This window comes from Pongo abelii, chromosome 12 (genome assembly GCF_028885655.2).
Source record: "Pongo abelii isolate AG06213 chromosome 12, NHGRI_mPonAbe1-v2.0_pri, whole genome shotgun sequence".
Lineage (NCBI taxonomy): Eukaryota > Metazoa > Chordata > Mammalia > Primates > Hominidae > Pongo > Pongo abelii.
Window position 1 is genome coordinate 78,219,816 of NC_071997.2, and position 13,313 is coordinate 78,233,128.

The 13,313-nt window shown below is 40.2% G+C and overlaps 1 protein-coding gene and 1 non-coding gene across 6 annotated transcripts in view; one reads left to right on the forward strand and one right to left on the reverse strand.

Moving 5' to 3' along the window:
• Positions 1-13,313, reverse strand: part of ACYP2 (acylphosphatase 2) — a 343,289-nt gene that overhangs the window by 123,226 nt on the left and 206,750 nt on the right. The window lies entirely within an intron of this gene.
• LOC112132165 (U7 small nuclear RNA) lies at positions 11,045-11,108 on the forward strand. The gene has a single exon (XR_002913973.1). It is a non-coding gene; the product is annotated as a U7 small nuclear RNA (small nuclear RNA).

Genomic DNA, 13,313 nt, shown 5'->3' on the forward strand with positions numbered 1-13,313 from the left:
AAAAATATAAAAAATTAGCCGGGTGTGGTACCACACACCTTTAATCCCAGCTACTCTGGAGGCTAAGGCAGGAGAATTGCTTGAATCTGGGAGGTAGAGTTTGTAGTGAGCCAAGATGGCACCACTGCACTCTAGCCTGGGCAACAGGGCGAGACTCCATCTCAAAAAAAAAAAAAAAAAAGAAAAGAAAAGAAATAGGAGGCCGGATGCGATGGCTCATGCCTGTAATCCCAGCACTCTGGGAGGCTGAGTGGGGGCGGATCATCTGAGGTCAGGAGTTCGAGACCAGCCTGGCCAACATGTTAAAACCCTGTCTCTACTAAAAATACAAAAAATTAGCTGGGCATGGTCGTGAATGCCTGTAGTCCCAGCTACTTGGGAGGCTGAGACACAAGCATCACTTGAACCTGGGAGGCGGAGGTTGCAGTGAGCCGAGATCGTGCCACTACACTCCGGCCTGGGTGACAGAGTGAGACTCTGTTTCCAAAAAAAAAAATAGTAGGGAAATGCTTTCAGTTCATCTTTGTATCAGTCCTGGTCCTGCCAGGAAATAGATGGCATACTCAAACGGAGTGATTGAGAAGAGTGACTAATGGCAAAGGTGTGGGCAGGGATAAGAAACCAGAGAGAGCTGATGAAGCACCCCAGGGCTGGCAGCACTGGGGAGTTATTTCTGTTCCTAGGCATGAAAGGGCCAGAGGAAGTAACTACCAGCAAAACACAGTAACACCTGTAGCTCTAGGAGAAGACCTCACACCATGAGCTGTGGATTTAGTAGAAGAATGATGCCTCTTCCAACATACAGCCTGGTGACGAGGTATATCCCAGTCTCTGTCCTCCCACCATCTGATCTCTTATCAGTGCCTTTCACTGGCAGCATTCAACTGGAAGGTAGAGGGCAAAGGAACTCATTAATGTATCCCATCATGGTCAGCCTCCCAGAACAGAGGTGGATGGAGGGCAGTGGAATGTGTCTGGAAAGGCAAGTGGAGACTACCCAGCAAAATATTTAGTGAAAAACTATTATAATCCCAAATCTCTAAATCTGTATATGTCATAGGTCAGGTTGCCTAGCACATAGATTCTGAAATTTGCATGCGGGTTTGTTGTGAAGTGCCCTTGGGAACAGTGCCTGTGAGAGGAGAGGGAAGCTGGATTGACAGAGGGAGAGGTGAACTGTAATGCAGTTGCAACAGAGACCTTGGCCATTTCTACATCGAGCTGTAGAGCTAGGATGGCCCTTCAGAGTTGTCCAAACTGAAACAAGAAGACTGGACTTTGGTAGCCTCTCAACAACAAATTCTTGGATGCAGGCTGCCACCCTGAGGCCAAGGTCAATTCCTGGATAGAACCATTAGGAGCTAACACTCCAAGCACTGAGCAACTGAGCATGTCATCGTGAAGGTAGAGGTGGGGATGAGGCTGAGGGAAGCATGCTACAACATCCACTAAGATGTCAGTTAACACATGACTGACTCTGGGTGAGAGAATTACACATAAGATTTTTCCTGCCTTAACAAAAATAATTTTCTGTTGTTCCAAGTGTTCTAAAACAAGTATTATATTAGAATACAGAGCAATTCAGATGTTACAACAGACTTAAATAGTGTATTCCTCTGTCCTGCAAAAGTTCAGACAGCAGTCCACAGCTGGTATGACAGCTTAACAACCATCAGGGACACTTGGTCCTTCTATTTGGTTGCTCTGCCACCTTCAATGTACGGCTTCCATCTCACAGTTCAAGATGGCTGCTCCAATTCCTGTCTTCACATTCCGGCAAGAAAGAGGAAAGAAAATAGTGGAGGGCACACCCTTTCCCTTTAAGGGCATAACTGAGACACTGCATCCATTATTTTCATTCACATCTCATTGGTGGCCATACAAGCTTCAAAGAGGCTAAGAAATATGGTCCTTATGCTAGGGGGATGTCTTAGTCAGTTTGGGCTACTAAACAAAATACCTTAGACTGGGTACTTTATATAAACAACAGAAATGCATTGCTCACAATTCTGGGTACCAGGAATTCCAAGATTGAGGCACCAATAGATTCAGTGCCTGATAAGGGCCTGTTCCTCACGGATGGTGCCTTCAATGTATCCTCACATGGTAAAGGGGGTGTGAGAGCTCTCCAAGGCCTATCATAAGGGTGCTGACCCCAATTGTGAGAGCTCTGCCCTTATGACCTGATCATCTACCAAAAGGCCCCACTTCCTAATACCATCACACTGGGGAACAGATTTCAACATATGATTTTATAGGGACACAAACATTCAGACCATAGTAGGGACCATGTGTACAGCACAAGTTCAGGGTTTCTATTACTAAAGAAAAAAGGGAACAGATGCATGTTGGGAAATAACTGGCAGTTTCTACCACAATATGTATTAGTTTGATAATCAGTAAATTTACAGTAAAAAAGTAGAAACAGGCCAGGCACAGTGGCTCATGCCTGTAATCCCAGCACTTTGGGAGATCACAGTTAAAACAACTAGAGAATCAAGAGCTAACAAATTCAAAAACTAGGAGAAGGCAAGAAATAACTAAGATCAGAGCAGAGCTGAAGGAGATAGAGATACAAAAAATGCTTCAAAAAAATCAATGAATCCAGGAGCTGGTTTTTTGAAAAGATCAACAAAATTGATAGACTGCTAGCAAGACTAATAAAGAAGAAAAGAGAGAAGAATCAAATAGACGCAATAACAAATGATAAAGGGGATATCACCAGTGATCCCACAGAAATACAAACTACCATCACAGAATACTATAAACACCTCTACATAAATAAACTAGAAAATCTAGAAGAAATGGATAAATTCCTGGACACATACACCCTCCCAAGACTAAACCAGGAAGAAGTTGAATCTCTGAAAAGACCAGTAACAGGCTCTGAAATTGAGGCAATAATTAATAGCCTAGCAACCAAAAAAAGTCCAGGACCAGACAGATTCACAGCCAAATTCTAACAGAGATACAAAGAAGAGCTGGTACCATTCCTTCTGAAACTATTCTAATCAATAGAAAAAGAGGGAATCCTCCCTAACTCATTTCTTGAGCCCAGCATCATCCTGATACAAAAGCCTGGCAGAGACAAAACAAAAACAGAGAATTTTAGACCAATATCCCTGAGGAACACCGATGTGAAAATCCTCAATAAAATACTGGCAAACAGAATCCACCAGCACATCAAAAACCTTACCCACCACGATCAAGTCAGCTTCATCCCTGGGATGCAAGGCTGGTTCAACATACACAAATCAATAAATGTAATCCATCACATAAACAGAACCAAAGACAAAAACCACATGATTATCTCAATAGATGCAGAAAAGGCCTTTGACAAAATTCAACAGCCCTTCATGCTAAAAACTCTCAATAAACTAGGTATTGATGGAACATATCTCAAAATAATAATAACTATTTATAGCAAACCCACAGCCAATATCACATTGAATGGGCAAAAACTTGGAAGCATTCCCTTTGAAAACCGGCACAAGACAAGGATGCCCTCTCTCACCATTCCTATTCAACATAGTGTTGGAAGTTCTGGCCAGGGCAATCAGGCAAGAAAAATAAATAAAGGGTATCCAATTAGGAAAAGAGGAAGTCAAATTGTCCCTGTTTGCAGATGACATGATTATATATTTAGAAAACTCCATCGTCTCAGGCCAAAATCTCCTTAAGGTGATAAGCAACTTCAGCAAAGTCTCAGGATACAAAATCATTGTGCAAAAATCACAAGCTTTCCTCTACACCAATGACAGACAAACAGTCAAATCATGAGTGAACTCCCATTCACAATTGCTTCAAAGAGAATAAAATACCTAGGAATCCAACTTACAAGGGATGTGAAGGACCTCTTCAAGGAGAACTACAAATCACTGCTCGACAAAATAAAAGAGGACACAAACAAATGGAAGAACATTCCATGCTCATGGATAGGAAGAATCAGTATCGTGAAAATGGCCATACTGCCCAAGGTAATTTATAGATTCAATGCCATCTCCCTCAAGCTACCAATGACCTTCTTCACAGCATTGGAAAAAACTACTTTAAAGTTCATATGGAACCAAAAAAGAGTCTGCATTGCCAAGACAATCCTAAGCCAAAAGAACAAAGCTGGAGGCATTATGCTACCTGACTTCAAACTATACTACAAGGCTACAGTAACCAAAACAGCATGGTACTGGTACCAAAACAGAGATACAGACCAATGGAACAGAACAGAGCCCTCAGAAATAACACCACACATCTACAACCATCTGATCTTTGACAAACCTGACAGACACAAGCAATGGGGAAAGGATTCCCTATTTAATAAATGGTGCTGGAAAAACTGGCTAGCCGTATGTAGAAAGCTGAAACTAGATCCCTTCCTTACACCTTATATAAAAATTAATTCAAGATGGATTAAAGACTTACATATTAGACCTAAAACCATAAAACCCTAGAAAAAAACCTAGACAATACCATTTAGGACATAGGCATGGGCAAGGACTTCATGTCTAAAACACCAAAAACAATGGTAACAAAAGTCAAAATAGACAAATGGGATCTAATTAAACTAAAGAGCTTCTGCACAGCAAAACAAACTACCATCAGAGTGAACAGGCAACCTACAAAATGGGAGAAAATTTTTGCAATCTACCCATCTGACAAAGGGCTAATATCCAGAATCTACAATGAACTCAAACAAATTTACAAGAAAAAAACAACCGCATCAAAAAGTGGGCAAAAGATATGAACAGACACTTCTCAAAAGAAGACATTTATGCAGCCAACAGACACATGAAAAAATGCTCATCATCACTGGTCATCAGAGAAATGCAAATCAAAACCACAATGAGATACCATCTCACACCAGTTAGAATGGCAATCATTAAAAAGTCAGGAAACAACAGATGCTGGAGAGGATGTGGAGAAATAGGAACGCTTTTACACATTGGTGGAAGTGTAAATTAGTTCAACCATTGTGGAAGACAGTGTGGCGATTCCTCAAGGACCTGGAAGTAGAAATACCATTAGACACAGCGATCCCATTACTGGCTATATACCCAAAGGATTATAAAACATGCTGCTATAAAGACACATGCACACGTATGTTCATTGTGGCACTATTCATAATAGCAAAGACTTGGAACCAACCCAAATGTCCATCAATGATAGAGTGGATTAAGAAAATGTGGCACATATACACCATGGAATACTATGCAGCCATAAAAAAGGATAAGTTCATGTCCTTTGCAGGGACATGGATGAAGCTGAGAAACATTATTCTCAGCAAACTATCACAAGAACAGAAAACCAAACACTGCATGTTCTCACTCATAGGTGGGAATTTAACAATAAGAAAACATGGACACAGGGCAGGGAACATCACACACGGGGGCCTGTCGGTGGGTGGCGGGCAGCTAACCAACATGGCACATGTATACATATGTAAGAAACCTGCACATTGTGCTCATGTACCCTAGAACTTAAAGTATAATAATAAATAAATAAATAAAAGAAAAAAAGAGATTAGTAGAGTTCAATTTATTCTACTCATCCACATACTGCTCCCACTCCAGGTGTGGAAGCTAAATTTTTCTTCGCACCCTTCATTGCCGTGGGTTACACACATTATTGTGAAAAATCGTTCAACATGATTGACATTTCATCAATTTTGATGATTTGGAGAAAAGAAGGAAATTCAACCAAGGCCAACACTTCAGTTGGTACAAATGTGTTCATAAACAAAGCACATGATCATATGAAACATCTTTAATTTTAAAAGCTTTGCTTGAAGTAACGACTTTTGTCTCTTTGCAAGCAAATACATATACATGTGTATATTTATATACATATATATATTTTTTTAATGACCATGGTTGGAGGGAATATAATTTTTATTTTTCTAGAGACAGGACCTCGCTCTGTTACCCAGGCTGAAGTGCAGTGGCAGAATTATAGCTCACTGCAGCCTCAAACTCCTGGGTTCAAGGGATCCTTCCTGCCTCAGCCTCCTGAGTAGCTGGGACTACAGACACATCCCACCATCCTTGGCTAATTGTATTTTTTATTTTTGTAGAGATGGGGTCTCCCTATGTTGACTAGGCTGATCTTGAACTCCTAGGCTCAAGAGATCCTCCTCCCTCAACCTCCTAAAGTGGTAGGATTACAGGTGTGAACCGCCACACCCAACCCAAGAATATCAATTTTTAAAACCAACATTCCAATTAGTACAGGGAAAGAAAACTGCACCTTTTTAAAGAAAAACAAGACCCTTAAAGAGGAGAAAGAACTGTAATTAGAAATGTATTAAGAACCAAAAAGCTGTTTTTAACTTGTTTCCTAAGAAACAGAAAAATAGAACTGACAAGTACAACTTCCAAAGAAGCTTAGATTTACTTACTCTATTATTAAAATTTCCAGTTCACAATTTTTAGAATTACTAATGAAAGGGGTGAAAAAAGCTCTTACAGGAAAAAAAAAAACTAAGATCCTCAAGTTAAATTTGTAACACTTCTACTAGTGAAAACTGACCTTCATGAACAAAGAAAACAACAGACTTGCTCTCAAACAGGTTAATAATGTATTTAGCAACCAACACCACATTGTGATTCTTATACAACCACAAATGACACAAGATAGTCTCCTAAATTTGTGGGCATAACTTTTTGGCATAACACAGCTTTTTGGCAGATAAATTTGCTTAATAGAGAAGATGTGCATTTGGCCATCAGGAACTAGGGCTCTTAGTAGATGGTAACAGCTCGCCCCGCGATAACATTACCATATTCCATTCGCTATCTTCGGTATGGGGAGGAAAGCTGTGGACTGTATTTCTTTATGTTTGAAGCCCTTCTGAGCAGTTTTATGAGACTAAAAGGGTCGTATTTGGGGCTGGACAACAGACACGAAGGAAGGCCAGCATGAACCTTTGGGAATGTGCACTCCGGCTCATGCACTCCAGCCTGTCCCCTGCTGATCACATATGGGGAGGGGGATGTACAAAGTTAACCTTGAGAGGAGCTCTGGCTCAGAGGTCCCGGCCCAGGATCTGTCACATACACACATAAGGCAGCCCAAAGAGTATGAAATGCCCAACCCTCCCGATAGTCTTGATAGCCTCCCAGTACAACCAGCCACTCCAGTAAATAAACAAAGAGAGCCCTGCCATTTCCCTGTGACTGTGTCAGGCAGTGGAGAATTACTGAGACTTGCAGACAGATGCTAACAGACCCTCCTCCCACCTTTGACTGCGTAACTACTTCATTACAGGAGTTCCAGGCCTTCAGATAAGGTCAAGAGAGCAAAAGTATAAAGTATATCCTCCTTCCTTTTGCCTATCCAAATCCTAACCTTTCCTTTTAAAAATCCCTGTTCTTTACAAAGTCATATTACAATCCCAAAGTAATATTACAATCCCTGGTCACAAGATTTTCCCATCTAGCTGGAGATATGCACATACTTCCAACCGCCTAAGAGATGGTGTCTGTTCTGTGATTTAAAAAAAAAAAAAACTGTTGTAAGAAAAATTTTTGCAACAGCATTTGGAGGTAAAGTTTTTTCTATCACCTGGAATTGGCAACCAAGTATTACCAAATGCTAAAAGAAGAAATGAACTGGCCAGGCTTGGTGGCTCACGCCTGTAATCCCAGCACTTTGGGAGGCAGAGGCAGGCAGACTGCTTGAGGCTGGGAGTTCAAGACCAGCCTGGCCAACATAGTGAAACCCCATCTCTACTAATAATACAAAAATGAGCCGGGCATGGTGGCACACACCTGTAATCCCAGCTACTTGGGAGGCTGAGGCAGAAGAATCACTTCAACTCAAGGGGTGGAGGTTACAGTGAGCCAAGATCGCGCCACTGCGCACCAGCCTGGGCAACAGAGTAAGAGTCTGTCTCAAAATAAAAAGAAGAAATGAACAACTGGAGCCAGATTCCTCCTTGAGGGCACCTTAGGACACAACTTACATAGTTCTAAAAATAAAAAAACTGACTGCTGATGCATTAACCAAAAGCCATATAAAAGCATAATGAGGAAATGAGGGAAGGAAAGAGTAGTATAAGAGTCACATCTTCATCTATCATAATAGGACACCAATAGATTTGTCTATCACAGTAAAAAGTCACCAGATAATATCTAAAGTTAATGATTTAAGAGATACCAGTTATTTTGAAATTAGGAGGAATACTCAAAAAAATAGCTAAAACTATTGTTGAGGAGTGGGATGGGATGGGTTGAAGAGGCAGTAGTTGCTGGTTTTTTAAAATTTGTAGCACTGTTTGACTCTTAACATGCAGGTATTATTTCATTATTAGAATTATTAAAAAATAAAATTAACTTATAGAAATAGAAGGCAATATTTTTCTCTATGGAAAAAAAACCATAAGTTTCATGGGCCTTTCCTGTGCACTGTTTGTCGAAAATGTTGTCTAGAGTACATGGATATGGCTGGTAGGTAGTAGCTAGACTTACATCAAATTCCTAGAGGTTGGCCAGGTGAAGTGGATCATGCCTGTAATCTCAGCACTTTGGGAACCCAAGGCAGGAGGGTTGCACGAGGCCAGCATGGCCAACATAGCAAGACCTCCTCTTAAAAAAAAAATTCCAGAGGCTGAGGATTGTTTATCACATATTTTGATGTAGGATCCAAATGAAGGTGAGCATGTGTGTATTTATTTCAGTAATGTCCATAAATTTGAAACTGAAGTCAAAGGGGGATAGGGGAGGCTCTCATGGGTGTGCTCCAAGCATCAAAGAAACAGAACAAAATCAGACAGACCTAACGAAGAGGAACAACACACCAGGACCCAAGAACGCAAGCACACAACTCCAATGGCACCACACATGCTAATTAGCCCTGGAAGATTCACTGCTGAAATTATCTACTGGAGTCATCAGAAAAAGGCAAACCTCTGCTAAATAGCTTCCATTCTGTGGGGAAAAAAGTAAGCGATAAGTATAACATACTTTAGAAAGAATAGCATTCAAAATTATTTAGGTAGAAAAATTCTTCTGTAACACTCCTGATTGGTTCTTTGGGCAGCAAAACCAAGCTTTACAAATCCCAACAGGTTTAAAGGAAAATGATGCCAAAAATAAAGCTTTGGCTCATCTTACCAGTGTTTCACCTCAGTTGTCTATTTTATAGGCCATTTAAGTGAAAGCATGCACTAAAAATTTTGACTTTGTCATCCTCAGCTATCCAGAAAATGGCAATACTTAAAATTCTATTTCTAATACAATTACAATTAATGTGTTATCTATAATACACCCTGTACAGTGTTCCTGTTTTATCATCCATTTTACATTTTCTCAAGAGATACTGTATGTTCATTTTCACTGCTCTTTCTCTTTTTAAAATTGGGTTTCTTTAATTCAATGATTACTATCATATCTATTTTAAAATAACTCAGCTGATATATAACAATAATGGCTCTACTATACCTGTCTAAATATTATCCCAGTAATGTATCTGAAATTATATTAATAACACTTCTCTTGGTAATATCCAATTACTTTTTATGGTTTCTAACTCACTGTTCATGTGGCTTTTTTCCTTTATTGGACATTTATTGGACAGATTATTTTATTATTTTATTCTATTCTATTTTATTTTGTTTGGTTTTGAGACGGAGTCTCCTTTTGTGGCCTAGGCTGAAGTGCAGTGTCGTGATCTCTGCTCACTGCAACCTCTGCTTCCCGGTTTAAGTGATTCTCCTGCCTCAGCCTCCCGAGTAGCTGGGATTACAGGCGTGTACCACCACGCCTGGGTGATTTTTTAATTTTTTTAGTAGAGACAGGGTTTCACCATGTTGGCCAGGCTGGTCTTGAACTCCTGACCTCAAGTGATCTGCTCACCTCAACCTCCCAAAGTGCTGGGATTACAAGTGTGAGCCGCTGTGCCTGGCCTGGATATAGCAGATTTGACACAGTGGTTTTGTCTGACGACAATGGAAAAAGTGAATATTTTGACAAAACAATTTTAAGAAATGTACATCAAAATATAGAAACAATTTTTATAAAAAATTACAGTAATAATTGGGATGGAGAAATGGGATGGAATGAGGCTCTGGGGTGGCATGGGGCCCAAGAACAGGATGAAGACTTCCGTCTTTCATATTATGTGGTAATTTTTTAAAATTGGCTTATTATTTAGAACTTATCAAAATATTCCAGACTCAAAACAATTCCATCACAGACTGATAAACAATTAGCCATTCTCTCTGAACCTCTTTAGATAGCTCCTACACAACTCTCTTCCCTCTGGATTATTGTTTATAAAAGCCCAAAGTATTTAAATAAAATTATGGATATCATAACATTTCACCCAAATACTTCAGTATACAGCTATAAAAAATAAAGACATTTTCCTACATAACCATGATGATATCACACATAACAAATATAATACTAATTCCTTAATGTTCTTTCATATCCAGGCCATATTCAAATGCCTCCATAGTTCCTCCCTCAAATGTCTCTTACAGCAAGTTTTTCCAAATCAGAAAAAAAATCTGTATCTATATAACATTTGTGATACAAATATAGAAAAATACTACAACTGTGAAATCTAAATGTGGGTATTACGCTATTCCCTGTCTTTTCTCTGGATCTGAGATTTTTTGTAATACAATGTCCAAAAGATTACCACCATTATATCTTTTCAGATATGATTATAAATGTATCAGAGGAGGGTGTTGTCTAGACTGTGCTCCTGGGCCCTGTCCTGTTCAAAGCTGTCATCAATTATTTGGACAATGATATAGAAATGATCCTTATCAAATTTCTCAGTTGATGAGCTAGGAAAAATAATGAACATTAGATAATTGCATCAAGATCCAAAAACACTTTGACAAACTAAATATAGCAGACTGCTGAGGAAATGAGTGGTGATACATTGGATGCCTTTTTTGTTCAGTAAGAGCCGGAGGCAAAAGGTCACAGGTCGATAGACGCCGTAATGAGGAAGGGTCCTATGGATTACCAGTAGCTTTGGTGATGGCCAGATCAAATGGAATTGCCTGAAGCATTAAAAAAAAAAAAAAAAAAAAAAAAAAAGTTACAGCTTTTTCAGAATTTGCCCAGCAGGTTTTCTGGTTTTTACTGGAAAATACCTCACACAAAAAAAGAAAAATTAAAATAAATTTTAAAATAGAGTCCTTTATCAAGAGGGCCTGCTGCCCTCCTGGCCTGTGAGCTACATCTGTTAGCCTTGTGAGACAAGCATTGCCAGCGAACTGGGGTGGCAAATGTGAGACTAAGAAATGGAGGTGGGGGTGCATGGAAGGTGGGGATACAAAAGCCAAATTGCTATAGAATCTTGAAGTAAGTTTCCATCATTATGAGAAATCTTCAAGGTGAGTAGCAAGGTAGCCTAACCATCTTGGCATTGAACTCAAGCACTTGACTGGGTCCAAATTCAGAGATTATCTTATCCTGTGCTTGGCATATTTCACAAGGACAGATGTGTCAGCCAAACTGGAGATGTGGACATGATAATGAGCAATTTTTTTAAAGTCACAGTATCTGAACGTAGGTCGCCTTGGCATTGACAAGGGAAACAGGAGGATCTCAGTTTGTACAAAGGTTAAAATCCTTTATTCAGTCTCAAGAGTTTTCTGGATCAAATCCTCCATGTCTTGCTTCATTCTGTATACACATTCTTGTGTGTCTACCCATCCATCTCTCCTCAAGTCCTTGAGGGCAGAGACTATATTACTCATCTTTGTATCCACAGTTGCCAACACTCTGCCTGACATATAGCAGATACTTTATAATATTTGTGGAATGAATAAATGCTTGCCCAGAGGACACAGATAATAATCAAATGCATCAGCTCACGCTGTATCGGAGACTACATGGCCCTCTGGGTGCTCTCTGACAACACCATGGTCAAGTGGAGCGCACACACTTTGGTTTCCTTGACTGACCAACCAGGCAGTAATTGAGGCTGCACCTAGATAAGAGCATTAAGAATGAGGCACCACTAAGTCAATGGACCAGGGTCTGATGTTGCTGGATTGGTTGTTTAAACTGAATTTAAAACTTCAAACTTTTAGAATGCAGTGTCACATGTGTGTGTTTTGGTGGATTAAGGCAGTATGTTTTCTGCAACAAGTCAGGCTGAATAGCTCTGATTCAATATGCTCACATGGGTTTCTAGGACTTTTAGAGAGATAACCCTCTGCAAAATGGCCGGTAATCATTGATTTAAAATATATATATATAAACTCCTTGGATTTCCTGCCAGAAGATTCCTTCATCCAGAGTCCAAGATGCACTGACTTTCCCTTGGGGCAGGGGTAGGGAGGAAACTAACAGGAAGACTGGTTTGCTGTCCTGGCACCCAGTCTCCTCTCCAGTCTAAGGCACCAATGATCAGGTCAGATCAGCTCTGTGAACCATCTTAACATGGATGGGGCATCATGTAGTATTCCCTTCACGTGTATTTTCCTCTGCCTCAAGTCTTAGAGGACTTTGGTTGTCTCTAATGTGTGTGTGTGTGTGTGTGTGTGTGAGAGAGACAGAGAGAGAGAGAGTGAGAGACAGAGAGACAGAGAGAGAGAGAGAGACACAGAGAGAGAGAGAGAGAGAGGGAGAGAGTGAGAGAGAGAGAGAGAGACAGACCAGATGACCTCTCAGGTCCCTTCTAGATCTAAAATTTTAAGACAATTGTTCTGAAAGTACTAACTAACAATGAATGGCCAGCTTTGGAATTTGTGACTAGCAGTATTCAAAACATATTCATGATTGCAGGAAATAAGGCAGAGGACCCTAAAGGGAGATACAAAACCAAAAAGGTAAATGTGAGTGAAATAATATATCAACTTCAAATCATTAGCAAGGTAATACCACTGAAATCAACTAGCCTATACAGTGTCTCCAACATGGTCAGTTAGAAAGTAAGGCTGTTTCACTATTTACAATAGCAACAACTTGGAACCAATCCAAATGCCCATCAATAATAGACTGGATAAAAAAAAATGTAGCACATATACACCATGGAATACTATACAGCCATAAAAAGGAATGAGTTCATGTCCTTTGCAGGGACATGGATGAAGCTGGAAGCCATCATTCTCGGCAAACTAACACAGGAACAGAAACCAAATACCCCAAGTTCTCACTCATAAGTGGGAGCTGAACAATGAGAACACATGGACACAGGGAGGGGAACATCACACACCCGGGCCTGTCACGGGGGTGAGGGGCAAAGGGAGGGAGAGCATTAGGACAAATACCTAATGTGTGGGGCTTAAAAACTAGATGACAGGTTGATGGGTGCAGCAAACCACCATGGCACATGTATACCTATCTAACAAA